The sequence below is a fragment of the Rutidosis leptorrhynchoides genome, chromosome 11 (assembly GCF_046630445.1).
Source record: "Rutidosis leptorrhynchoides isolate AG116_Rl617_1_P2 chromosome 11, CSIRO_AGI_Rlap_v1, whole genome shotgun sequence".
In the NCBI taxonomy this organism is placed as follows: domain Eukaryota; kingdom Viridiplantae; phylum Streptophyta; class Magnoliopsida; order Asterales; family Asteraceae; genus Rutidosis; species Rutidosis leptorrhynchoides.
The window spans coordinates 24,698,728-24,724,647 of NC_092343.1; positions in this window are offsets into that span (position 1 = coordinate 24,698,728).

The following is a 25,920-nucleotide window of genomic DNA, read 5'->3' on the forward strand; positions in this document are numbered from 1 at the left end:
GAGTTGTTGGCTCTCCTTCCTCTGTTAGAAGACAATATGCAACATTGCTTTCCATAATAAAATCCGAGTGCCACCCTGGAAGTTTCCTTTCCCGATTAGAAATACGAGTCGCTGGAGCTTCATCAACAACTACTTGATTTTCATCGTGCTCTGGTACTGCTTCAGAAGAATCTTTATGAAATTCATTACTCACTTGTATCGGTATAGTTTCTTTTGAAGTGCTAACATCTTCAAGATCTTTGTCTTCTGTAAAGACAACATCTCTGCTGATGACTACTTTGTAGGCAGTGGGGTCCCACAAGCGATACCCCTTAACTCCATCAGCATACCCCAAGAACAAACACTTTCTGGACTTCGGATTCAACTTTGTCGTTTCTTGAGAATTGTACATTGCGTACACAGGACTTCCAAATATATGAAGGTCTGAATAATCAACTGGTTTTCCAGTCCACATCTCCATCGGTGACTTCAACTCAATTGCAGTTGACGGTGACCGATTTATCACGTAACAGGCAGTATTGACCGCTTCTGCCCAGAATGATTTCTCCAAACTATTCATTCTCTTAACATTCCACATCAGCACCACATCAACACTCAAATCCTATAGCTAACTCATAAAATTCTATAACTACACACTGCCTATAATGGCTAAAATATCTTCCTCTTAACTGCCACGTCATTAATTGTACATATAATCACATTTTTTTTAAAACAACACTTTTGTTAATAAACACAAATACGGTTAAATATATATGAATGCTTGTACAATATGGATTAATGCTTGTACAATGCTCATTAAAAAAAGTTGTATAATATGCATTAATGCTTGTACATATCTTGAATGGGGTATTTTGTTACAAAAAGGTACTAGTAGACCCCACTAATGCCTATAATGAATTAAGAGGCACTAGTTAAATCCATGATGAAAGCGCTATAACTAATGTCTATAATGAATTGGTGTCTATGACATTATGCGGGTAATGAACAGGTGGTGATGGGTAACTACCGATAATGCTCCCATAGGGAGTGGTCTAATAGTAATTTGTTTGATCTAATGGTGGAGATTAAAAGCCAAATTTAGAGATATTTTCATTATCAATTTCTTGGATGTATTCGGGATGAAGTGAGCGATAGATTATGTTTAGACACCTAACTTCCTTATCTAATATTTATGCAAAAATTCCATTTCTGTTATAAAATATCTAGATTGTGTTATAAAATATCTAGATTGGATGTTAATTTTATTATTATTATATTTTTTGCATAGTAATATTTTATACTATAAATAGACATGTATGGTAACCATTTAAGGTGCACCATTTCTCTTGAAATATCAATATCAATATTTCTTCTCTCCTTCTTCTCTCTTTCTCTCTCTTTGTTCTTATAACCATTAAAGGTAGTTATAAGCCTACTGAATTATAACACGTTATCAGCACGAAAAGCTTAGTGTAATTAAAAGATATCTCAAACGATCACGAATCACTAATCAAGGTATGAAATTATTAATTATTTTCAGACTCGAATATATCAAATTTTGGACTACTAACATTTATATTTATGTTATTTAAGTTATATATGATCGGTTATACCACCTGAATATATATTTCTGTAATCTAACTTTTACTAACTTCACTAACATTTATATTTATGTTATTTAAGTTATATATGGTCGGTTATACCACCTGAATTATATTTCTGTAATCTAACTTTTACTAACTTCACTAACATTTATATTTATGTTATTTAAGTTATATATGGTCGGTTATACCACCTGAATTATATTTTCTGTAATCTAACTCTTATTAACTTCACTAACATTTATATTTATGTTAATAAGACCTCATGATTGTACGCAACACGTCATTTGACAACACGGTACTTTATGTACGCAACACGTCATTTGACAACACAGTACCATGGGTCGAGATTAATTCCGATCAATACGAATACGACGGGGTCTTTATATGTTATCTAACATTTATGATTACTTATGCAATTAATCATTATTTATTTCATGCATACTAATGTTTATTCTTAAATTTATAATTTTAAAAGTTAAAATAAAAAAATAGTTTGTATTTTTATTAAAAGTAAATCTTAAAAGTTAAAATAAGAAAAAGTAGTTTGTACTTTTATTAAAAGTAAATCTTAAAAGTTAAAATACAAAAAGTAGTTTGTATTTTTATTAAAAGTAAATCTTAAAAGTTAAAATAAGAAAAAGTAGTTTGTATTTTTATTAAAAGTATATCTTAAAAGTTAAAGTAAGAAAAAAAAGGGGATGGTAAAATGGAATAGTTTTTTTGTCAAAAATGAAGTGTTGAAAATGAAGTGGTCTCCTTCTATAACTAAAAAAAAATATATACTTTTATCAAATGAATTTTTTTGTGGCCGACAATTTCAAACACGAGTCCGTGTTTAGTTTATCAAGAATATCTCTTGCTTTGGTGAAAGGTCACGATCACGATATCAGGTGTTGTGAAAGAATTAAAAAATTGGTCAAGTGGCCTTTTAAAAACTAGAAAAAAAATTTAAACAAAAAGTTTTTTTTATATATTTATAATTTACGGGTAACGTAAAAAAAAGGAAGTTTTTTTTAAAAAAAAAAACAAAGAAAGTGTTTAAATGAGTTTTACAGAAAGGGGGAAAGCAAAGTAAAAAAAAAACTTTTTTCCAAACAAAGGTAAATGAAAGTAGGACTTAATACAAGAAAAAAGTAAACATCTCCTAGACGTGATAAAATCTATCAATGATAAGTATTAGACTTGATGAGCTAAATGTGACAAAAATGTTTCAACATGTCTTATGTTAATTTTCTAAAATAAGTTATTATTATTCCGAGTTTAACACATATACATATGTTAATTAAAAACAACCTTTTTGTTCTTATGTAGTGTTGGGTTGCAATTTTGGTTGTATGCCATAATTCCATCCAGTAGAGTGACAATAGAAAACTTTTGATGATAATCAATAAAAAACTTTTTCCAAACTTGTCAAATGTTTTGTTAAAAACGTGACTGTTGAAAAAAGGAGGTTGAATAATAAAACTTAAAAAACAAATTATTTTTTTAAGAGTGTGCATCAAAATGGCCCGTTTAATAATGGGGAGTAAAAATATAGTCAAATTGTTTCAACGAACAAGGGTTCAATTGGATGTCTCTTAAAAAAAAATCCGCGGGTACGGGTGATGGATCCAATGGATCCGCATCCACGACCCGCGGGTGCTATCCCTAATTGTGACAAGTACAAATCAACTAAAAGTCTAAAAAATAAATACTCTTATAGGGACCAAATGTTCACAATAATTGCCTAAGCTAGATATGAAACAAATAGTTCATAAAAAAAAAAAAAGGTCGTTGTGCGTTTTCGGGATGATAGCCGAAATATACTTACAAAAGTAGGTCAGCCGTCAATTCTTTATGGCCATATCAACGTAGATCAATAAAATCATTTATGGTTTTGATAAAAGATTAATTAAAAATTAATTGTTTTTTGGTCTTGGATTCTCGGTAACAAAAGCAAAGGTTGTTTTTGGTTGCCACAACAAACAAGACAGAGGTTGTTGACTTTTGTTGTTAAACATGGCACAAGTGAACAATAACAATAGATTATTGTTTTTGAAAAGAATAATGATGCGTTAATTTTATTGTATAAAATAAAATTAAAGAAAATGGTTTTCATTGATGACTATGAACAAACGCAAACAAAGTGTTTGTGGTATTTGGTGATTAAAAAAAAAAGTGCATCTAAAGCTTCTACTGAAAATAATATGCATCTAAAGCTTCTACTGAAAATTAATGTGCAAGGTACAACGTATAACTATATGGTCAAATTCATTTGAGCCTTCGGAGTCACAAGTATATGATGTATATATATATTACTCAATTAACAAAATAGTAAATCTAAATTAATTCATATGAATAGTAAAACGAAATTAATTAATTTACTATTCACATAAAAAAGCGCATATGATAAAAAGCGCATCGCATATGATAAGCGCATATGATAAAAAGCGAATATGATGAAAAGCACAACGCATATGATGAAAATCGCATATGATTAAAAGCGCATATGGTGAAAAACACAGCGCATATGATTAAAAGCGTATATGGTGAAAAGGATATATGATAAAAAAAAAACACATATGGTGATTTATAAAAAAAAAAAAAAAAAACACATATGGTGATTAATAGAAAGCACATATGGTGATTAATGAAAAGTATATTGTGAAAAAGAATCACAAATGTTTCTTGAAAGAATTCAAGGTAAGATATATGAACCAATTCATCCATCATGTGAACCATTTTGATATTTCATGGTTCTAATAGACGCATCTAGCGGATGGTCTCATATTTGTATGTTATCAAGCCGTAATATGGCATTTGCAAAGTTTCTTGCACAAATTATTAAATTGAGAACACATTATTCTGATTACACCATTAAAAGGATGAGACTTGATAATGCTGGTGAGTTAACATCTCAAGCATTTAATGATCATTATATATCTACAGGGATTGTTGTTGAACATCCAGTTGCTCATGTGCATACACAAAATTGGTTTAGCTGAATCAATAGATAAACGCTTACAGGTAATAACTAGACAATTGATAATGAGTACAAATCTCTCAATATTTATATGTGGACATGTAAATTTACATGCTGCGACATTAATTCGCATTATACCATGTGGAAGTCGTAAATATTTTCACTTAATACTTGATTTTGGCCAAGAGCCAAATATTTTCTACCTTAAAACATTGGTTGTGCAGTGTATGTTCCAATTGTATCACCACAACACAATAAAATGGTTCTTCAAAGAAAGATGATAATATATTTTGGATATAAAACATCTTCAATCATAAGATATATTGAATCCATGATGGGTGATGTTTTTACAGCACGTTTTGCTGATTGTCATTTTAATAAAACATTGTTCCCTAGATTAGGGGGAGAAATAAAAATAAAAAATAAAATGATGCTTCATGATGTGAACATCAATTAAGGTATATTGAACTCGCACAAAAGAATGTGAAACGAAAGTTCAAAAATAATGCATATGCAAGAACTTGCAAATTAATTACTTTATGCATTTACAGATATAAAAAAGTGACTAAATCATATATACCAGCGATAAATGATCCAGCTCGAACTGAAATTCCAAAAGCTGGCAATAATGTCACTGTTGAGTCTTTGCCACGCATCAAACGTGGAAGATCAATTGGTTCCGAAGATAAAAATCCTCGAAAAAGAAAATCAGCTGATAATGAGGTAAGAGAAAGTGTTCAAGAAGAACCACAAATCAATATTCCTTCTGCAGAGGATATTGATAAATGTAAATACTAAAATTGCGATAAATTATGCAATATTATGGAACTGAAATGAAACTAAAATCTCTATGAGATATTTTCATATAATGTTACAATGACATCATGGATAAAGATGATGATCTGGAACTAAAATCTGTCATTGAATATACAAAATGGACATGATTGAGCTCAATGGAAAGGAGCAATAAGAGCTGAATTAGAATCGCTCGATAAAAGAAAAGTTTTCGGATCAATCGTTATCACTTTTAAAGATGTGAAACGTATAGGATACAAATGAATTTTTATCCGAAAAGAAATGTGCAAATGAAGTTACAAGGCAAAACTAGACTTGTAACTCAATATTTTCCACAAAGACCAGAAATGAATTAGGAGGAAAAATTATCCTCCTGTAATGGATACAATTACTTATTAGATACTTAATCAACCTGGTAGTTATTTAAATGCATCTCATGAATGTTGTTACTACTTATCTGTATGGATCACTTAATAGTGATATATATGAATATACCTAAAGGGTTAAGGTATCATAAGCATCTAATGTAAAACCCAAGGGAATATATTCCATTAAATCACAAAGATTTCTAAGTGGGTTTATACAAACGGGACGTATGTGGTATAACCGATTAAATGACTACTTGATAAAAAAAAGGGTATAAATATAAACTTATTTTGCACGTATGTTTTATAAAAACAATGTTCGAATATGAGATCGTAGTTGTTTATGTCAATGTTCTTAACATCATATGAACAAATAAAGAGATCTATGAAATCATTCAACTTCTAAAGAATTATTTTGAAATGAAAGATCTTGAAAAAACCAAGTATTACCTTGGATTGCAAATTGAGCATATGCCTAATGGTTTACTTGTACATCAAACAACTTATACCGAAAAGATTTTAAAACATTTTTTTAAAGACAAACTCATTGTTGTTAGATCACTCAATATTGACACTGATCTATTTCATCCCTGCGAAGATCATGAAAATTTTAACAGATCGGAAGTTCTATATTTTAGTGCAATTGAGGTTCTTATGTATCTTATAGATTATACAAGATCTGACATTTCTTTTGCAGTTAATTTGTTGACAAGGTTCAGCTCAGCCCCTACCAAAAGACATTGGAATGGGATCAAACAAATAGTTTGATACCTTCGGGGAACTACTGATTTATAATTATTTTATTCTAACAACTCGAAACAAGATTTGTTTGGTTATACAGATGCAGATTATTTATCCGATCTACATAAAGCTAAATCTCAAACTGGATATGTATTCCTAAATGGAGGCACCGCAATATCATGACGTTCTCAAAATAAACACTTGTTGCAACATCATCAAATCATGCCGAAGTGATTGCATTACATGAAGCTACTCGGGAATGATTTTAGTTAAGATCAATGATACAAATCATTATTGATTCTTGTGGACTAGAACGCTATAAAAGCGTAACAACTATCTATGAAGATAATACAGCTTACATAATACAAATGAAAGAAGAGTATCAAAAATGACAGAACAAAACATAAATGCTGACGAGGCGCTAAAGCTATAAACGGTCTTAACGGTCATAAGTTTGATGGAAAAGAATGGTATATTGGTAAGGCTCAGAAAAAGACTGAAAGGGAATAGGAACTGAAACAACGGTTTGAACAAACCATGAAGGAGACTGTAGACAAATCACGAGGGCCAAACTTGTACATAAAAGATTTAGATGATACAGTTTCAGATGAAAACCTCAGATTTTTCTCATATACTCAAGATATCGTAAAAGACAACCAGATTAAAATGAGATACGTTCAATCAACAACTCTGCTGATCTTTATACCAAAGCACTGCTAACTGCTATTTTCAGAACACACGTTCATAATATTGGCATGAGGCATGTTCAGAAGATGTAACAACTCAGGCGTTGCCTACTTGAGGGGGAGTCAACTTTATGCTGCACTCTTTTTCCCTTAGCTAAAGTTTTATCCCAATGAGTTTTCTTTAGCAAGGTTTTTAACGAGGCAGTACTAGTTATTCTCTAATAAAATTGTCATCCAAGGGGGAGTGTTATAAAATATCTAGATTGTGTTATAAAATATCTAGATTGGATGTTAATTTTATTATTATTATATTTCTTGCATAGTAATATTTTATACTATAAATAGACATGTATGGTAAACATTTAAGGTGCACCATTTCTCTTGAAATATCAATATCAATATTTCTTCTCTCCTTCTTCTCTCTTTTTCTCTCTTTGTTCTTATAACCATTAAAGGTAGTTATAAGCCTACTGAATTATAACAATTTCATAATAATCTATTTATTACGAAGGTTGACTACAATTTTCAGTATACATCATCATAATAATCATCATAATAATCATCATCATGATGTTACAACACAAATTGGTATTTGGATCTGATAATAATAAGTTTCACACATGTTAATTATCATTGATTATGATAAAGTGAAAGCATTTTAATTCTTTGATTCTCACCATCCATTCTCCAATCATATTAATTCTTGGGTTTTTCAACTTTTGGCTAATTGGAATGCCTCTCATTTGACTCACTTATCTTTGGAGGAAAAAAAAAAAAAAAAAAAAGCAAAACTAACCAAAATACATTTATATTTTTATATTGAATCAATGAAAGAAAGAAACTTACTCTACACTTGGACTAATAACGTAATTTTACATTTACGTTTTTTTTTAAATACTCGAATTTTTTAAGGCAATATTATATCAACTCCATTGCCCGAGGGTTTGAAAACAAAAAGATAGGCTTTCGATTCTTATCTATTTTTTTTTTTTGTGTTTCCTTTCTAATTTCACTCCTTTCACTCTCCCACTCCATTTAATTTGTTTTTTTTTTTTTTAAATATCCTCACTTTTTTATTATGTAATTCATCCCCAAATTTTTTTACAATCTTTCTTTTATAATATTTTTATTATATCCTTACAATTTTATATATATATCCCCACATTCTACTATTAACAAACAAAGATATTTAAATTACGTTAGTTTTAATTAGTCTAATTATTGAATATTAAATGATGTGTGTTTAGTGTTTTGAAACGGATTATTGTCTTTTTGATTATCTTGGACTCATTATCATCAAAATATTTTAATCAAAAACATATATAATTATGTATAACAAAAAACTTCATGCCAACGCAGAGCGCGTTGACCGCTAATTTGTTATTTAATAATAATAATAAAAACAAATATTAAATGCATTTTTTTTTTCAAACAAAACAAATTACAAATGATAACTTAATTAACCTAACAACAACTAATAATTAGTTTAGAACGTTAATAACAATCATTAATAGAAAATAAACATAAACAAATTGAGTTATATTCACAAACAATAAAGAGATAAAATAAACAAGATAAGGTAAAAACCAACAATCACAAAAACCTAACTTTAAGATACTACTGACTTGTTCTTTTATATATCGTTAAGTCAATTCTTAATAATTCCTCACTTGAAAATTAACGAACTCTAAAAAATAGTATCCTTTCACGGATGTTCCGTCCTCTATATCACCTTTCATAACCAGCATGGCTACATGTAAATTCGAGATACCATCAAAGAGATACTTCCCTTACTCACATAGTCTGAATACTAAACACCTATACTGAAATGACACAACTCTTTAATCGTCCTCTTTTATACCCAAAAAAGTACATTAAAGCGCGCAATGAGTTAACCGTATACGATTAAATGTTTTCATGTGCGTGAGATCGTAACTTAATTCTATGACGTAGCTCTAAATGTTAACGATATTAAACCTAATCATAACTTGGTTACCGACTTAATCATAACTTGGTTTTTCGTTGTTGCTCTATATGTTAACGACTTAGACCGTATACGATAAATTGATTCACAAGTCTCATTCTTGGTCTCCCCTGTGATGACCCGGGAATTTTCGACCAAATTTAAACCTGAATCTTATTTGATTTCGATACGATAAGCAAAATATGTAATGATTGAGTCTTAAAACTTTGAACTATTTCATACATTCAACTAACCCTCGACTATTTCCGACGATTCACGATCAATTGTGTGTAATTGAATATGTAAATATAAATGAAAGTATACATATAATACTAAATAGAAATAATACAATATAATTTAAACATTTAAAATTAAATATGTAAAATAAAATATAAAATAATTAAGTCACTATTAAAATAAATATATATATAAATATATGAATTCTATATATAATTATATGTATATTGTAATACATGTTAAGTTATATAAAAATTTAGTACTCAAAATAAGTTATTATATAATATATATTATATTACATAACCAATAATATGTAATACTATTATATTAAATTTAATTATAAAATAGTGTTATAATAATATCATTATTAATATCAGTAATAGTGTTATTAATATTATTACTTAAAATATATAATCTAGATACGAATTTGATATATATAAAATTATTATTACTAATATTATTATTATCATTAATATTATTGTAATTGGTATTATTGTTGTTATATCAATATTATTAAAAGTACCAATTGTATTTTTATTTGAATTATATAATTTATTATTATATTTAGTATTATAAGTAAGGATATTATCATTATTATTTTTATGTTACAACTATTATTGTTTCTATTATTATTAGTTATATTAGTATCCTTATTAAAATAAATGTTAATAATACATTGAAATTTATTAATATTAGTTAGATTTGAATTATTTATGACTACATATATATAAATACATACACATATATAGAATACAGGTTTATATATATAGATTGATATACAGATGTAGATATAAATATATTTATACGGATAAATACATAAATACATATACGGTGGTTTATACAATTATACATATACTCAATTAAATAATGGCGTATTCTGTCTCACTTCACAATCAACTTAATTTGTTTTTTTTTCTGTGTTACCCATCGATCTCAGCTCTCCATATGAAACCAAAATCTGTTTTAAGTCGCCATCTGTGATATTTCTTTATTTATTTTCCTTTCTATTTAACAAGATTCTGTCGACCCTAACAGCTCAATAAATCAATTCATTTATCCTTTGATTCCTGCCACAATTATTCTGAAACCACAACAAATCATTCAATATAATTTATCTCACTGCAATTGAGAATTAAAATGGAAAACAGGAAGAAACTCAGGTCATCCTCTGTACGTGTCACTTTTTATCAATAGTTCGATTGCGTATAAAAATTCAAAATCTATAAATGTAGAGTTGTTAGGATTGATCTATTTAAACTTTCTGTAAAGTCTCGAGTTCCAATTTTTATTATCGAATTCGTATTCTCGAGTCAAAGTTCTGGATTTCAAAAGTCAAACTTTTTTCTTCAATTGAATTCAGGTAATCTGTTAAGATTAAGGTTCAACAAACGATACTAGTGTATTCCAATAATCATAAGTAAGATATTTCATGAAGACATCGGGGTCTCAAAACGATTCCAAAATAAAAATCAAATTTTTTTTTTCTTTTTTTTTTTATCTTTAATTTTTTTTTCGTTTAAATGATCCATAACAACAACCACTACTAGTTGTTTCCGCTTCATTTATACATCCTAACTCAAATCCAAAACTCACAGATGTGATTTGAATTGTCTCTGGTCGATTAGTTATTAAGGAAGAAGGAGAAGAAGAAATAGAAATAGAAACAGACGGGTTAAATGTATACAGGGTGAGAATAAATCAGATAAAACCGAGATGGTGTGATGGTTATGAGTGTTTGCGGGTGAGCGGGAGGTCGCGGGTTCGAGTCCGGTTCAGGACAACTATTTTTTTTAAGTGGTTTTTGAGGTAGTTCTCTTCATTAAAATTTATTATTATTATTTTTATTGTTATTATTATTATTATTACTATTATGTTAATAATTATTATAGCTAGTACTATTATTGTTATTGTTATGTTATTGTTATTGTTATTATTAGTACTAGTGTTATCATTTTAAAAAGATTAGTAGTATTATCATTTGTAACATTATCATTATAGTATTATTATTGATATTATTATTAACAGAATTATGAACATATTAATAACCTTTATATTACAAAATTTATAATAAAAGTTGACACGACAAAAATTATAAATATGGTTATAATTTTAAGTTATAGGAACTATGGATACAAGTTTAGAAACTAAACATGATGTTTATGATAAATCCGATTATTATTATTATCACTACTATTATTTTTATTATTATCACTATATTATTAAGGGAACTCATCACTTTTATTAAAACTATTATGCTTACTAAAATTAACATTTTTTTAAGTTAATATCTTATTTGAGATTATCGTTATTAAAATTAACATTATTATTAATAATATTATTATCAATATTATAACTATCACGAGTATTATTATTATGTAATTACTAAGATTAGTATCATAACTATTATTAAGAGTAAAATTAATATTTTTACAAGTATTATTATCAATGTCACTATTATCATTAATAGAGTTTTTATTTACATTATTACTTTTACTAGTTATATTAAGTATTATCATTATTAACATTTTTACATGACAAATATTATTTAACTATTATTATAATTACTAATTTCAACAGACAAATGCTATATATACAAAAATATATTTAATATACATACAACCTAACTATATTAATATTTCTATATATAAAATGAAATCATATATAATGAAACTTATTAATTTATTATATATAAAATTACATCACTAATAATAACAATATATATATATATATATATATATATATATATATATATATATATATATATATATATATATATATATATATATATTGTTCAGTAACAATTATATGTATTAATAAATACACAAATGATATAGGTTCGTGAATCCGAGGCCTACCCTGCATTGTTCAATGTCGTCATATATATTTTTACTACAAAATACAGTACAGTGAGTTTCATTTGCTCCCTTTTTAAATGCTTTTGCAATATATATTTTTGGAACTGAGAATACATGCGCTATTTTTATAACTGTTTTCCGAAATAGACACAAGTAATTGAAACTACATTATATGGTTGAATGATCGAAGCCGAATATGCCCCTTTTTGCTTGGTAGCCTAAGAATTAGTAAACCAATCTACTAATTGACGCGAATCCTAAAGATAGATCTATTGGGCCTAACGAACCCCATCCAAAGTACCGGATGCTTTAGTACTTCGAATTCATTTTTATCATGTCCGAAGGATTTTCCAGAATGATAGGGGATATTCTTATATGCATCTTGTTAATGTCGGTTACCAGGTGTTCAATCCATATGAATGAATTTTATCTCTATGTATGGGATGTATATTGAAATATAAAATCTTGTGGTCTATTAAAATGATGGAAATGATTATTTATGTTAAACTAATGAACTCACCAACCTTTTGGTTGACACTTTAAAGCATGTTTATTCTCAGGTATGAAAGAAATCTTCTGCTGTGCATTTGCTCATTTTAAAGATATTACTTGGAGTCATTCATGACATATTTCAAAAGACGTTGCATTCGAGTCTTTGAGTTCATCAAGATTATTATTAAGTCAATTATAGTTGGATATATTATGAAATGGTATGCATGCCATCAACTTTCGATGTAATGGAAGTTTGTCTTTTAAAAAGGAATGCAATGTTTGTAAAATGTATCATATAGAGGTCAAGTACCTCGCGATGTAACCAAATGTAATGTATTCGTCCAGATGGATTAGGACGGGTCCCTTCAGTTGGTATCAGAGCGGTGGTCTTAGCGAACCAGGTCTGCATTAGTGTGTATAACTGATAAGTCGTTAGGATGCATTAGTGAGTCTGAACTTTGACCGTGTCTGCATGTCAAAAGTTTTGCTTATCATTTCTAGTCGGAAATTATCTGCTTATCATCATTAGTAAATTACCTGCTTATCATTCTTAGTCTAGACACGTTTTACTGTATTGACTGCATGAATAGTGTATAGACAAATCCATATCTTAGCGTATCTGTTACTGTGGACTTTATCTGACACGTTTCCTTAATTTCCTCCGTAATCTACGAGATCTTCTGTACTATATTAGCTATTCTATATAATTAGAATATTATCCGATAACCGAAAATCATTTCATAGTGAAAATTCTCTAACTGATCATGAGAGATGGATCCTACACCTAGCTTGGATTCCATTAGTTCCGGAAGCGATTTCGAGGTGTATATTGAAGCAGACTCCGAAGTTAATGAACCAGAAGTGCCTCAACCATTTAGTTATTTTTCTTTCTAGAGGAGATGGGGGTGGGTCCGAGACTTACTCACTCGATGGAGAAATGAAGAAGGCGAGCCCTACCGCGAACTAAACTTACCTCCTAACATCGAAGAAAACGATGTACTCACCGGTGAACGTATGCGCAACACAGTATTCACCCTTCTTGCTAAAGTTTTCCACCTCGAAGGTCGCGTTACTGCAATTTCAGAAAATATTCAACCTCTACTTCCGAATATCAATCGAAGGGGAATATTATAAGAAGTTAGGGAACTTCGAATTGATAATCAAGATCTATCGAATCAGATGAGTAGATGGATAGAAATGATAGAAGGTAGGATAGAAACCCTGACAAGGATGGTGCGTGATCTACAAGCTATACTTACTACACCAACATCATCACCAACCTCAGCACCAACAATACTTGTAGCACCGACAGCAACAGTACCACCATCAGCAGCACCAACAGCATAACCAGTACCAATAACAACATCATCACAAGTCTCAACCTCGCAATCTATACCTCAAGCATAATCATCGTTCTACGAATCATTCTACATAAACTATCTTCGTCCTTCACGGCGATTACGTAATCTCTAATATTTTAGAGATTATGTACTCTAGTTCTAACCGTAAATCTGATGAGTTTAATATCACATTGACTCATCAAATCCATGATTACTTCTGAAGAAAATATATACGTATATATGTTTTCATAAAGATTGTAATTAAAAGTTTTATTGTACAAACTGTTAATGGTGAAAATATTTTAACGGGTAGGTAATACCCGAAAAATATTTGGATTTCACTTTAATAAGTTACACTGTACATTCTTCGAATCTAATTCAACAGTCATTTACTATCTTATTTACATCCACAGATATACGAATCCGTTCACCACAGAATAACCATTTTTATTCAAATTTCATATTTGGATTTTGACCTATCAGAATCCAATAAGTGGCATAATGAAGAAAACAGTTGACAAAATAAAATTTGTTAGAAACAAACAAATTAACTATGAGAAATTTTATTAAGAAACCACGCTAACAAAATCCTGGCTAACTGTTCCTAGCTAACTGTTAATTCCATATTACATTTTAATTATCGCAATTTAATTATCGCAATTTATTTATCGCAATTTAAATTCTCGCAATTTTATTTATCGTCATTTAATTTCTGCACTTTAAATATCGGGACACGTATACAAGGTTTTGACATATCATATCGACGCATATATATATATTATTTGGAATAACCATAGACACTCTATATGATGTAATGATCGAGTTCTCTATACAGGGTTGAGGTTGATTCTATAATAATATATATACTTTGAGTTGTGATCGAGTCTGAGACATGTACAGGGTCACGATACGTATTAATTAATTCGAATATTATATATTAAATTATATATGAATTATTGGACTGTTAACTGTAGATTATCGACTGTGGACTAATGACGTTGGATAATTAAAATGAATTAAAATATTGATTATAATATATGAAACTAAATAATTCTTCAAGTTTTCCACTTTATTTCATCTTAAACCTCATTTGTATCTTGACGATTACAATCTGCGATTCAAACCTTTCATAATTCTTGAAAACACTTCAATCGATAGGATGAACCAACCGCACTTCATCTACGGAAGGAAAGATTTATGCATATAGTTATACACCTGAAAATACTCGGAACCTGAGTAAACGTTTAACATGTATCTGTGCTAGCTCCTTTGACGTTGTTATTACCGAAAATAACTTTACAATCCCTCTTCAAATTAGCCAATTTTGTCACAGCTCCAACAAGTTAATTTTGACTTTTTGTTCGAAACAACCTTATTATAATCTTGATATATATGCGTGCTCTTTTATTGTTACCGGGGAACCTTCCATATTCCACCATGTTACCATCAGCGTTTAATCATCTAAAAACACAATTCTCTTGAAACCACTTCGGGATGATAACCGATGATTCAGATATCGTAGCATTAAATGCAGAGGAAACAGAAAAATTGTAGATGGTCTAAACGGTCAAAAGTTTGATGATAAAGAAGAGAGTGTTAGGAACGCTCGATAGAAAATTTGGTACTGAAAAATAGATTGAGCAAACCATGAAGGAGACCAAGGCCAAATATCAGGACCATACCATATATTCAAAGAATCTAGGTAATTCTGGATCCGATGAAACTTTCAACGAATATATTGCTCCGTACTCATGTTAAAATCTTGCGTAAAATTTTGCGTAAAATCTTTCTTCATCAATCATCGAACTTAGAAATCCCAAAATATCATCATAAATATCTTCGATATTTCTGAGGATATTTTCATAACTCTTCTTGTCCGAAATTAGTTATCTCTTCGTGCTATCTGTATTACATCATAAAGGAAACCATTTTAGTTTCTAAATTTCTTTAAAATTTGAGTTTAAATTATGAATGACTTCTGGAGTAGTGTTGGAAATTGATGCATGAGTTAGTATAATATAATGACACTTGATCAACGTGATTATATTACAGTAAGTCATGCTGAGTTTCTTATGGGACGTGATGATTCAAAAACCATAACGTCATCACTTGCCATGTTACATAACTCTTTCATTCTGCTTAACTTCTGAACATATCAAGAAAGTATGTGCTTGATAGTTCTATTCTCAGTGACTCAGGTAATTTGACAAATCAAATCGTGCTATCACGTTCTTTCTTGTTTAGAACATTAAGTTCATTTAAAACTCCATACTTACGAATTCTAGACCGTTACTTTCTTTATTAGAGGTCGAGAAGACAATAAAAAGGCAAAGAGATCCAAAATATAAGAGAAAATATAAAGCCCAATAACAACCCGAAGGTTACAAACCGTGGATATTAATACGAATAGCAATATAAAGACACGGTAGAATTAAGAATAGTATCACCCCAAGGTAATTGTAGGAGTAAATAGATTTTTTTGGTGGAAGATTGAAAAGAAGAATGACAGAAATGATAATTAGAAAAATATCAAGGATTAGAACTGGATTAAGCATTGTCACAATCTTTTAGATGTATGAACAAAGAAAGAAAATATAGGAATGGTGAGAATAATGGAACGGAAGAGCTAATTTATAATGAAAAAATCAATCAGAGTAATCGAGGTGGATCACCGTAATTAATTATAGAGTTATTAATTTCCTTACTCGCCGAAGAATCAAATCTTTTAGATTTTGAAGATTTTCTTTAAATCCCTTGAATTCCGGAATTCAACCAAGTCAACGTCAGAAGCTAAGACGCACCTTATTTTTTAAATTCAACCCTGACTATGTCAAAAGCTAAGGCAAATCTTATTTTCCTCATTTCAATCTTTTGTGATAGCTTCATTCGTGCTCTTCGAATAATCGAATTATTTTATCTGTATCATTCAATAATGATAAAACTCTATTTATCAGCTCATACTCGTCAGGGAAACATACTTATTGTTAGCCATGACGACCTCACTCAAATTTCGGGACGAAATTTTTTTAACGGGTAGGTACTGTGATGACCCGAGAATTTCCGACCAAATTTAAACCTGAATCTTATTTGATTTCGATACGATAAGCAAAGTATGTAATGATTGAGTCTTAAAACTTTGAACTATTTCATACATTCAACTAACCCTCGACTATTTCCGACGATTCACGATCAATTGTGTGTAATTAAATATGTAAATATAAATGAAAGTATACATATAATACTAAATAGAAATAATACAATATAATTTAAACATTTAAAATTAAATATGTAAAATAAAATATAAAATAATTAAGTCGTTATTAAAATAAATTTATATACAAATATATGAATTCTATATATAATTATATGTACATTGTAATACATGTTAAGTTATATAAAAATTTAGTACTCAAAATAAGTTATTATATAATATATATTATATTACATAACCAATAATATGTAATACTATTATATTAAGTTTAATTATAAAATAGTGTTATAATAATATCGTTATTAATATCAGTAATAGTGTTATTAATATTATTACTTAAAATATATAATCTAGATACGAATTTGATATATATAAAATTGTTATTACTAATATTATTATTATCATTAATATTATTGTAATTGGTATTATTGTTGTTATATCAATATTATTAAAAGTACCAATTGTATCTTTATTTGAATTATATAATTTATTATTATATTTAGTATTATAAGTAAGGATATTATCATTATTATTTTTATGTTACAACTATTATTGTTTCTATTATTATTAGTTATATTAGTATCCTTATTAAAATAAATGTTAATAATACATTGAAATTTATTAATATTAGTTAGATTTGAATTATTTATGACTACATATATATAAATACATACACACATATATAATACAGGTTTATATATATAGATTGATATACAGATGTAGATATATATATATTTATACGGATAAATACATAATTACATATACGGTGGTTTATACAATTATACATATACTCAATTAAATAATGGCGTATTCTGTCTCACTTCACAATTAACTTTATTTGATTTTTGTTTCTGTGTTACCCATCGATCTCAGCTCTCCATATGAAACCAAAATCTGTTTTAAGTCGCCATCTGTGATATTTCTTTATTTATTTTCCTGTCTGTTTAACAAGATTCTGTCGACCCTAACAGCTCAATAAATCAATTCATTTGTCCTTTGATTCCTGCCACAATTATTCTGAAACCATAACAAATCATTCAATATAATTTATCTCACTGCAATTGAGAATTAAAACGGAAAAACAGGAAGAAACTCAGGTCATCCTCTGTACGTGTCACTTTTTATCAATAGTTCGATTGCGTATAAAAATTCAAAATCTATAAATATAGAGTTGTTAGGATTGATCTATTTAAACTTTCTGTAAAGTCTCGAGTTCCAATTTTTATTATCGAATTCGTATTCTCGAGTCAAAGTTCTGGATTTCAAAAGTCAAACTTTTTTCTTTAATTGAATTCAGGTAATCTGTTAAGATTAAGGTTCAACAAACGATACTAGTGTATTCCAATAATCATAAGTAAGATATTTCATGAAGACATCGGGGTCTCAAAACGATTTAAAAATAACAATCAAAATTTTTTTTTCTTTTGTTCTTCGTGAACTGCAGTACAGCAGTTTTTTTTTTATCTTTATTTTTTTTCGTTTAAATGATCCATAACAACAACCACTACTAGTTGTTTCCGCTTCATTTATACATCCTAACTCAAACCCAAAACTCACAGATGTGATTTGAATTGTCTCTGGTCGATTAGTTATTAAGGAAGAAGGAGAAGAAGAAATAGAAATAGAAACAGACGGGTTAAATGTATAAAGGGTGAGAATAAATTAGATAAAACTGAGATGGCATGATGGTTATGAGTCTTTGCGGGTGAGCGGGAGGTCGCGAGTTCGAGTTCGGTTCGCGACAACTATTTTTTTTAAGTGGTTTTTGAGGTAGTTCTCTTCATTAAAATTTATTATTATTATTTTTATTGTTATTATTATTATTATTATTATTATTATTATTATTATTATTATTATTATTATTATTATGTTAATACTTATTATAGCTAGTACTATTATTGTTATTGTTATGTTATTGTTATTGTTATTATTAGTACTAGTGTTATCATTTTAAAAAAATTAGTAGTATTATCATTTGTAACATTATCATTATAGTATTATTATTATTGATATTATTATTAACAGAATTATGAACATATTAATAACCTTTATATTACAAAATTTATAATAAAAGTTGACACGGCAAAAATTATAAATATGGTTATAATTTTAAGTTATAGGAACTATGGATACAAGTTTAGAAACTAAACATGATGTTTATGATAAATCCGATTATTATTATTATCACTATATTATTAAGGGAACTCATCACTTTTATTAAAACTATTATGCTTACTAAAATTAACATTTTTTTAAGTTAATATCTTATTTGAGATTATCGTTATTAAAATTAACATTATTATTAATAATATTATTATCAATATTATAAATATCACGAGTATTATTATTATGTAATTACTAAGATTAGTATCATAACTATTATTAAGAGTAAAATTAATATTTTTACAAGTATTATTATCAATGTCACTATTATCATTAATAAAGTTTTTATTTACATTATTACCTTTACTAGTTATATTAAGTATTATCAATATTAACATTTTTACATGACAAATATTATTTAACTATTATTATAATTACTAATTTCAACAGACAAATGCTATATATACAAAAAAATATTTAATATACATACAACCTAACTATATTAATATTTCTATATATAAAATGAAATCATATATAATGAAACTTATTAATTTATTATATATAAAATTACATCACTAATGATAACAATATATATATATTTGTTCAGTAACAATTATATGTATTAATAAATACACAAATGATATAGGTTCGTGAATCCGAGGCCTACCCTGCATTGTTCAATGTCGTCATATGTATTTTTACTACAAAATACAGTACAGTGAGTTTCATTTGCTCCCTTTTTAAATGCTATTGCAATATATATTTTTGGGACTGAGAATACATGCGCTATTTTTATAATTGTTTTACGAAATAGACACAAGTAATTGAAACTACATTATATGGTTGAATGATCGAATCTGAATATGCCCATTTTTGCTTGGTAGCCTAAGAATTAGTAAACCAATCTACTAATTGACGCGAATCCTAAAGATAGATCTATTGGGCCTAACGAACCCCATCCAAAGTACCGGATGCTTTAGTACTTCGATTTCGTTTTTATCATGTCCGAAGGATTTCCCGGAATGATAGGGGATATTCTTATATGCATATTGTTAATATCGGTTACCAGGTGTTCAATCCATATGAATGAATTTTATCTCTATGTATGGGATGTATATTGAAATATAAAATCTTGTGGTCTATTAAAATGATGGAAATGATTATTTATGTTAAACTAATGAACTCACCAACCTTTTGGTTGACACTTTAAAGCATGTTTATTCTCAGGTATGAAAGAAATCTTCCGCTGTGCATTTGCTCATTTTAAAGATATTACTTGGAGTCATTCATGACATATTTCAAAAGACGTTGCATTCGAGTCTTTGAGTTCATCAAGATTATTATTAAGTCAACTATAGTTGGATATATTATGAAATGGTATGCATGCCATCAACTTTCGATGTAATGGAAGTTTGTCTTTTAAAAACGAATGCAATGTTTGTAAAATGTATCATATAGAGGTCAAGTACCTCGCGATGTAACCAAATGTAATGTATTCGTCCAGATGGATTAGGACGGGTCCCTTCATCCCCGCGGCTATTGAATATTCCTTCATCATCTCCTAACTGTAAATTGTGTGATGAAGCTCATTCGAAATAATTGTGAGGCTCTGTCACCTTTAGAACATGTCCCGCCATCACCACTTCCTGATAATTCGCTGCCTAACCGACGTGCTACCACTTCTACTCATCTTATGGTTACACGTGAAAAATCTAGTATTTTCAAGCCTCGACACTTGTTGATATTGCTTAGTTAACGCACACTCCTCTTTATCATGTGTTACTTGCTGCCAAGGAACCTCGAAAGTTCAAATCAACTTCAAAGGATCCCGCATGGTTGAGTGCAATGCGTGATGAGATGGAAGCCTTGTTATGAAATCATACTTGGTAGCTTGTTCCTAGACCCAAGCTAACGAACTTGGTAGGCTCCAAGTGGGTTCTGTATGAAATATAATACATACGGTTTTGTTGATCGCTTAAAAGCTCGTTTAGTCGCTCAAGGATTCACCCAATTACCAGTCATTGACTACTCGACCAATTTTAGCCCTGTGGTGAAATCATCCATTGTTCGCATCGTCAGTTCACTTACCACTCTTAAGAAGTGGCATATTCATTAACTTGAAGTAAAAATGCATTCCAAAATGGTTATCTTACTAGCAATGTTCTTAATGTGTAGCCCCTATTTTTGTCGATTCGTTTTTTCCAGGTCATGTGTGTAAGTTAAAGAAAGAACTTTACGGGAACAAAAAAGCGTCGTGTGCTTGATTCAAGTATAAATGTACAAGTAGTCAAGCAAGTCCTACTTCAAGTCTATATGTCGGTTGTAGTCTAGACTCACTAATGCACCCTATGACTCAGGGTTGACACTAATGAATTCTAAATCCCTACAACCAATGCTCTAATACCATCTGTGACGACCCGCCCAAATCGCTATTGACGGCTCCGTTAACTTAGGTCCCGTTACGTGGTCATAAGTCTTTAAAACAAAGTTTGACCAAAATATGTCGCATTCATTTCAAATGTAAGGATGTTTCAAAGTTTACAAAAGTAGTTCGACAACTAGTTACGTTACAACGTTTAAGTACAAATGAAACCTATGCGACACAATTTAAGTAAAGTCAAAAGACGCTCCATGTATGCATGTATACTCGACATCCAAGCAAGTATCAAAATAGTGTGTGGAAGCATGTACCACTTAGAATTCAAGGACCTGAGAGAAACATAGAAAATCTGTCAACGAAAGCATTGGTGAAATCATAGGTTTAGTAAGCATGTTATATCGAACCACAAGATTTATAACGTTGAAATAATAGGAAACCATTCTAAAAGTTATTGTATCACGAGCACCCAATTATCAAGGCTTAACTGTATATAAACCTCATTATCATAGTGTTAGAACTACACTATACTCAAAATTACATTTCTTCTGCCAACGGTAGCTAACCGTCCTAATGAGGGTTTGTCAAACCCGTATGGATCCACACAACATAAGTTCTCACTCACATCTACAAGTGTAACTAATGATAATTGAATTGAGGCTTTTTGTTCTAACTCGTACGTAGAATGTTTGTTTTCGTACTTGTGTTCACTTAGTAAAATGAAATGTTTATGTTTTCTCATCCCAAGTATAAGTGTAAAAGAGTAAAAGTGGGACTATGATCTCACCTTGAGTGCACGAGTAAAAAGGTACTTCACAAAGTAAACGTGTGCAAGAACGAATGCTAGTCTTGACATAAACAAGTAGGTTGTATTAATACCGGTAAAATACGAGGTCGATCAAAGTTGTTCAATTAGTCCTATGGCTCGTTACGACTCGATTATATAGCATGTGAGTCAAGTTGTCAAGTTTCATGCAAGATACAAGTATAAAAGAAGGTTAGAACGATTACGTAAGTGTTTGGTTAAGTTTGACTAAAAGTCAAACTTGGTCAAAGTCAACATCGACGGGGTCGGGTCGGGTATCCGACTATTGTTCATAAAAACGTAGTCATATATAAGCATGTTGGCCAAGTTTCATGTTAATCGGAGTTGCGAGTAAGTCGGAATGAATTTGGAAAACAAAAAAAAAAAATTGGACAGCCCTTTTCTCTCGATCGTGAAGTTTTAGGCACTCCAGGGCTCGCGATCGCGAGGCCCTGGTTTCCTGGTGCTGGATTGCTGAAATTTGTCAAGTTTCGAACCAAACTTCTTTCAAACACAATTAATGAACCGAAATCACTAAAAACGCATACCATACATCGTTGGAAAGGTATTTTAACAAGGAATACAACTAGATACATATCATCAATCAAATCCATCATTTACAACAACCAAATAAAAATTGAATGATCAGTGAATGTTCATCATTAATGCTTCAAGTTCATAATTTCAATTTGATGATTCGGGAATTAAATGCTATGATATTCCGTTTCGAAGGTAATTACACATACATTGCCACTAAACACTTACCAATAACACTACAAAGCATTTAATGCATCAAGAGTTCATTTTAAATTCTATCAAACCCTAACCAAAAATCACAAATTCAATAATCATGTTAGTGAAGTTTTCCAAGTCAACCTACACATCAAATTGAAGCTAATGATGCTAGTAACGCATTTAATACATGAACTTTAACATATAACAATATTTAATCAACCAAAACTCGAGATTAAACTAGTCACTTTTCAAGTTCATGCTAGTTACACCAAAATGACAAGAACAAGTAAAATTCATGTTAGACTTGAGCCATAGACACTAACTAACACTTTTATAAGTCAAGAACACCAAGAACAGAAATCTAGAGTTTTAGAAAAGCTTACCCCAAGTAATAAGATTGGTACCAAATTAAAGGTCTTGAGTAGTAGATCACAAATATGTAATTAGATTTGTTGTGAGCTTCCTAGATTTGAAATGGATGATGAATATTTGATTATGAAGAAATGGAGAAAAAGTGAAAGTAAGAAAATGGTGGGAGGTGGAATGAATGGTGGGGAGGTGGGATTGACTAGTTGACCTAGTCACTAGTTTGGTCCCTTGGCAACATTAGTCCCTCGGGTTTGAAAGCGGGTGCATGAATTAACCATACGAATTATCTTAAATACGCTAGAGTAAACAAGAGATGTTATAATTAAATAACGGACGTTAAAATAAATAAACGAAAGGTAAACGGAAAAAGACGGGTTATTACAGAAATGCTCCTTTATCTTTTTGAAAAAGTCTTTCTTGTTTCCAAAGGAGTATCCTTTTGTCTCTGATCTCACAAGGGCATCTGTCCCCAAGGAGTATAAATATCTTGTTCCCTTGATTTATGATGAAGATGCTTTATTTAAGCGAATTTGTAAACACCCTATCATTCTTTCTACGTACCCCGATGCTATACTTTTTAAGTTAGGGATGGCACCTGGATGGGATGAGGGTACTGCTAATCCTGTGTTCTTGTGTGGGGAACAGGGTATGTTGCATTGTGTTGGGTTTTGTTATTATGGGTGTTTGTTTTTCTAACTCCTTACATTTATTTGCTGTATTTTTTGCAGAGATGTCTTTGAGGAATGTTGTCAAGGCTCAGGGTTGAAAGAATATACTGTTGATGTTCAAGCTAGGTCAAACATTGTGAAAGATGTTGGTTCTCCTACTTGTTCTGGTTTTATGGAGATATCAAGCAAACCGGAGGCTGATCATGGTGAAGTGAGTTCATCTAAGGCGAAAACGAAAGAGAGAACGAAGAAAGTTGAGGCTCCCATCGATGTTGATACTCAGGATGACCAACCTATTGCATCTCTTGCTACTGGTGTTGGGGCGAGGGTGGCACGATGCTACAAAGCTAAGGGCGTGTTGAAGCAAAAGGCATATCCTGATCTTTCCTCTATGAAGAAGCAAAAGTTTGGTCACCTCCGGGACGAAGCAAGTGATGACTTTATAGGTGATGTTGACAACTCTCTTTTTGATATGTACTTTTTTTGCTTGTATCTTCTTTGGAATAACCTTGTTTGTCTTTTGCAGACTTGCCTGTGTTATTCGAAGTTCCTGCTCCGGCTGATTACTTTGACCTTGTTGATAGTCTTGTTTCTGATAACTGGGGAAACTCCTCCGCTGATGACATGAAGAGGTTTCATGATGCCTTTTCAGTTATTAACTTTCAGGCTGTTTCTATGGGGTACATCGCTTCTTCCCTTTTGCAGAAGCGTGATGCAGAGTTTGAATCTTTGAAGGGGCACCATGCTGTGATGAGTGAGCGAGTCAAAAAGCTTGAGAAGAAAGTGTTGATGGCTCTCAGTTATGAGGAATAGTTGAAAGCTGCTCATGATGAGATAAAAAGTTTGCAGAGGCAGGTGAAGCTAGGCGAAGTTCAGAAGTTAGTGATAATGGTGGCGTGCGCAACGTGATACGTACATCTTTTACCCTCTAAATTTATATATGATTCAAACACTATAATTAAGCACACACAACTAACGAGCACTTAGAACCCGATTATTATAGCACTTTAATGTAAGTTTTCTTATCAAGTTCGTCCCAAGAGAGCGGTCTAAGTCGGATATTTGAAACTATGAATTGTCCTAGGGTTTGTTTGATTGGGGGATTTCGATTGATATTAATTAATAACTAAAACTTTCACAACTAAACAAACTTAAACTAACAAATGAACTAGTAGCAAGAAACAAGTAACGAAGTATTAAGACTTATATCAAATTAACTAAGAAGTGTTCACTTATCTAATCTTCTTTATGCTTGGTTTGCCCCGTTTTGCCTATTTTGCTATCTCATTAGTTGTTGAACTATTAAATGTTTAGCATCACTACTAAACCTCAAATCAAATAACACTCCGCGAATTCACATAAGCATTGTGTTCTAAGATCGAGTTAAGCATGATTTGAGCTTGGCTTGAAATCACTTAAAACCCCCAACTATCGAAATCACTTAAGATAATTGGCACAACTATGTTGACTAAAAGCCAACTGAAAACCAACCTAGATCAAGAACACAATCACTTGCAATTCCCTAGCTAGTTGTCTAGATCACCAAAGGTGTTGAAACACACATTGATTCACTTCTCAAATCACTAAGAGAGCTACTCAACATATGTAATCAAATTCAAGCCTAAAACAAACT